Raw genomic sequence first — 5364 nt, 5'->3', positions numbered from 1 at the left:
GATCACATAGTACCTGTGCTTTGCTGTCGAAGCTACTGAGAAAGGTCCACACACGTCTGTGTGAATTCTCTCAAGGATCATCATGGCGACTATCCTTCTCGTGAAAGGTGGCTTTCACAAATTTTCCCAAAGTACACCCCTTGCACTAATCTGACTGCGCAAGAGTGCCTTTAGGAAGCCCAGTAGAAATCTGCTGCAGTATCTTCAAGGCTCTATGGTGAAGGTGGCCCAATCTCCTGTGTCATAGCTCGCCATCATCCCGGCTCACCAATACTTCTGCCTTGCATGCCATTGTTGCGCAGCCATCTACATGCAACTGATAAAGGTTCCTGACTCGAACCCCTATCTTCTGGGTTTCTCCAGTTATCTTACTGCGCAGGAAAGCCTTTCCCTCGCTGAAAACAACATCATATCCCTTGTATTCTAACATCGCCACAGAGATAAGATTCTTCTTCAATCCTGGAACATGCATCACTTCCTTCAATACGAAGGGTTTACCAGACTCCCTCTCAAAGGAAATGGTACCAATACCGGTCGCACTGTATCTACCATCATCGCCATATCGATGTGCACTCCAAGATCTTTCTCATCCAGATCAGAAAACAAATCTCAATCTCCTGTCATGTGAAAAGACGCACCACTGTCCAAGAACCATACCGATCCCATCACGCTTGATACCAAGCATACGATCAACGAAAAATCCAACTCAAACTGTGAGGCTAAGGCCTCTCCCGCTGCAGATCCAGCAGCTTGCTTATTTTTCTTCTTCTGCGGACAATTTGTGGCATAATGTCCGTGCTGGTGACAGTGAAAGCACTTCACCTTGGACATGTCCTGCTTCTTGCCTTTCACACCGGAATGAGAAGATTTCTTGTTCTTCCCCTTCTTTGCTTTGGCAGCCAAAGCGCAATTTTCTTCATCAAGTGCCTTTGATGAAGATCTGTCCCTGGTATTCTGCCTGATCTCCTCTTGCACAAGGTCTGACCAAAGTCTCTCCCATCTTGGCAATTTCTCCTGACCATTGACAGAGTCCTGATAGGAATGCCAACTCTTCGGAAGACTAAGGAGAGCCAATCTCACCAAGTCCTCATCATCGACAGTCACCCCCACACTTCCCAGCTCATCCCGACATTGAGTGAACTTCGTGAGATGCTTGGGCATACTGTCTCCTTTCTCACACTTAATGTTTCTGAGTTTATCCTTGAGCGCCAACTTCCTTTGGTCGCTCTTGCTTTGGAATAGATTTGTCAACGCTTTCCACATCAAGTATGGAGAAGCCTTTCCATGCAGGCTGGATACAATGTGATCCTTCACGCCCCCCAATAGAATCCTTCGACACTTTGCTGTCTTCTTTTGCCAAACCTCAACGTGAGAAACATCAGTAGGCTTTGGGACCTCAGCCTCTATGAACTCCTTCAGCCCATTGTCATCTAACACCGCCTCCATCCTGTCTTTCCATGCAATATAATTCGAGCTGCCCTCAAGAGCATACTCCAATCGCAATCCGTTGAAAGACATTTCAACTTTAACACCAAGAAAACACTGTTGGCTTTTACCGGATATCTCACCTTCCAAAGGAAGGATGAATCTAGAGGCTACCTGGCCCGATTACAGACTCTGCTTGAAGAAATAAAATGTAACCACTTTCTAAATAATAGATCTGATGATCAACTCTGCTCCGATACCATGTAGAAATTTTGAATAATATGACACTTATTCATAGAGATTATCTTGATTATACACTATTTGCGGAATGCATGCATAATACATAACCTCCTCTACGTTGATCATCAATTTGCAGAATCAAAACATTCGCATGCGCACATTGAAACACATCAATAACACATATCAACACAGTATGTAACCGGGGAAAGCATACAGCTGAAAACCCCCAACTATCTGTATATTATAATGATAGAGAACATGTAACAATACATAGTACAATACTCCTCACAAGTACTCAGTACTATCTCCACCTGCTACACACAAACTAGCTCAGATCTGAATCAAGTCACAAGTTCAAATCTCCTCCGCTGTCTGCCTGCCTCTATTGCGCAATCCAATGTGAGAATAGGAATGATCCAAGTTCAAATTCCCTTTTTTTGTGCTACGCAATCCTCATTGGCAATCTCAATCAATGATTGTGCAAATCTCATGCATAGCTATAGTCACAACTGATAGTAGTCTCCACCTCTAACACCTGTCTCCACTGAACTGTCCATGCACTGAGTTAACTGATGTATTCTTTAGTTGCTTTGTGAGTTAGTAATTAGTGAATTAATTAATAATTAATTCACATCACTCATCACTAGTGTATTCTGCAGTTAGACTAAATACAACTAGTTCAACCAAGTCAAACTGAACACAACTCCATCAACTCCTCAATCAACTCCACCAAACTCAATCACTTGAGTTCTAACTTAAGTCCATCATGCAATAGCTCAACTGACCCATAAGAAAAGCGTATTTCCTTCTGGCAGTTGTATGTGCCACATCCGTAGCTCGAACTGAAGTGCTCCAAGAGGATAAGATAATGTTTATAGTCCAAATATTATTAAGAGCTAATAATATTCCACTGTTCTATTTTTAGCCAGGCAGTCTAAAAATAGACTCCGCCCATATGTCTAAAAATAGAAGTCCATATATTTTTACCAGCATGACCAATCATCCACAAATAGCATCCTACAACTCATAGACCATGATCCATATGTCTAGGAATAGACATAGTCTAAAAATAGACTTTGCGCCAAAAATAGCCTGTGGGCCCACTTAGTGAAGGCGACTCCTTTCCACTAAGCTCCATCATCTTGTTTCATTTTCAACGCTGGGAAGCGGCTTGGTGAATAAATCAGCAACCTGTTCTTTGGAGGGGACATACTCCAATTTAACTTTTTGTTCAAGCACTTGTTCTTGTAGAAAATGGTACTTAATGGGTATGTGCTTGGCCTTGGACTGCATGACAGGATTTTTCGAAATACTGATGGCACTTGTTTTATCACATAGAATGGATATGGGTGGAGTACATCTGATCTGAATGTCTTGCAATGTTTGCACCATCCAAAGTAGTTGTGTGCAACAAGTTGCAGTAGCCACATATTCTGCTTCAACTGTAGATAAGAAAATCGAACTTTGTTTCTTACTGAACCAAAACACTAACCGTGAACCCATATAGAATGCACCTCCACTAGTGCTCTTTCAATCATCAACATTTCCTGCCCAATCTGCATCTGTATATGCATGAAGAGTAAGGTCTGTATCTTTAGGATACCATAGTCAAAAGTCTTGAGTTCCTTGAAGATATTTGAAAATTATTTTAACTGCCTGAAGATGTGATTCCTTTGGATTTGCTTGTAACCTTCCAATAATTCCTACTGCATGCATGATATCAAGTCTAGTACCTGTTAGATAAAGCAGACTTCCAATCATAGATCTGTAATTTGGTTGGTTTACTGCTGGTGATTCATCATTAGAACTGAGACTGCATCCTGTTACCATTGGAGTACATACTAGTTTAGAATCTTCCATTCCATACTTCTTCAAGATCTGCTTGAGATATTTGGTTTGTGAAAGAAAAATACCATCTTTTGTTTGTTGTACTTGTAGACCAAGAAAATAAGTAAGTTCACCAAGTAAGGACATTTCAAATTCTTGTTGCATTACCAAAGAAAAATTCTGACTCATAGATTCTTCATTGCTACCAAAGATGATATCATCAACATAAACAACAATAATTAGCAGTTTATCATTTTCAATCTTTGTGTATAAGTTGCTATCTGCAAAACCTTTTGTGAAACCTTGTTGTTGTAGATATTTGTCAAGACGGTAATACCAAGCCCTTGGAGCCTGTTTCAAACCATAAAGAGCCTTTTTGAGCTTACATATGAGTTTTTCATCATTTCCTAGAATGAATCTTTTTGGTTGCTCAATATAAACATCTTCTTCTAAATCTCCATTAAGAAAAGTGATTTTACATCCATTTGATATATTTTGAATTTTCGAAAAATAGAAAGAGCAAGAAACATTCTTATGATTCAAGTCTGGCAACAGGTGCAAAAGTTTCTTCAAAATATATACCTTCTTGTTGAGCATACCCTTTACAAAAAAGTCTTGCCTTATTTCTAATAACGCCTCCATTTTCATTCAACTTATTCTTAAATATCCATTTTGTTCCTATAACATTTTTATCATGAGTTCTCGGAACTAATTCCCAAGTATCATTCTTTTAAATTTGGTGAAGTTCTTCATCCATGGCCTTAACCCAACATTCATCTTTACTAGCTTCATTTACATTTAATGGTTCTGTGGAGGATAGTAATGCTAGATAACTTGAGGTCCCTGTAAGAGTTCTTCTTGTGTGTACTCCAGATCCTTTGTCTCCTAGAATTTGATATTCTAGATGATTCTTCTTAACATACTTGGATGGAGTCTTTTCCCTGTATGTTGTATCTTCTTCTGGTGCTTCATTGGTTTCTTCTTCTATATCATTTTGATTTGATACAGGAAAGAATTCCCTATCTTCCTCATTGTCATATTCCTTTGTTGATTTTATTTGTTCTGGATTTCTGCATGCTTCATCAATTACAACATCAATGCATTCAACAATTTTTCGAAGTATTTTATTATAACATTTGTATCCTTTACTTTTGGATGAATAACCAAGAAGAATTCCTTCGTATGCTCTAGGTTCAAACTTATAGAGTTTTTCATCAATCCTTTTAATGAAACATTTGCTTCCAAAAACTCTAAAGTGTTTTACAGTAGGAGGATTACCATACCAAAGTTCATATGGAGTTTCATCACTATTTACCCGAACATTCACTTTGTTGAGAATGGTCACAACAGCAAATGCAGCTTCACCCTAGAAGGTTGCAGGAGTTCCAAATTCATCAAGCATAGCTTGAGCCATTTGTTGAACTGTTCTTTTCATTCTTTCCACCACCCCATTTTGTTGAGGAGTTCTAATGACGGAGAATTGCCTTTTTATTCCATGTTCACAAAAGTCAAAGAATTCATCTGATATGAATTCTCCGCCTCGATCAGATCTAGGACATTTGATTTTTCGATCTTATTATTTTCAACTAAAGCTTTGAAGGCTTTACAATTTTCAAATGCTTCATCTTTATGCTTTAGTAGACCTATCCAACACATCCTGGAAAAATCATCAATAAATAAAATAAAGTATTCTTCTCCACGAGGTGAATTTTTCCTTGTTGGTCCACATAAATTAGTATGGATGAGTTCAAGAGGCTTACTTGTTGATCCTTGTTTTTCACTGAAGTGAACTCTGGTTTGCTTACTGACTTGACATGGTTTACATATTGTATTTTCTGGGATGATGATATCTGGAAGATCACGGACCGCCTT

The sequence above is a fragment of the Pinus tabuliformis genome, chromosome X (assembly GCF_031772625.1).
Source record: "Pinus tabuliformis cultivar Carrire ecotype Pingquan chromosome X, CPIR1, whole genome shotgun sequence".
Classification (NCBI taxonomy): Eukaryota; Viridiplantae; Streptophyta; class Pinopsida; order Pinales; family Pinaceae; genus Pinus; species Pinus tabuliformis.
The sequence above is the reverse complement of the archived record's forward strand: the minus strand, read 5'-3'. Positions refer to the sequence as shown.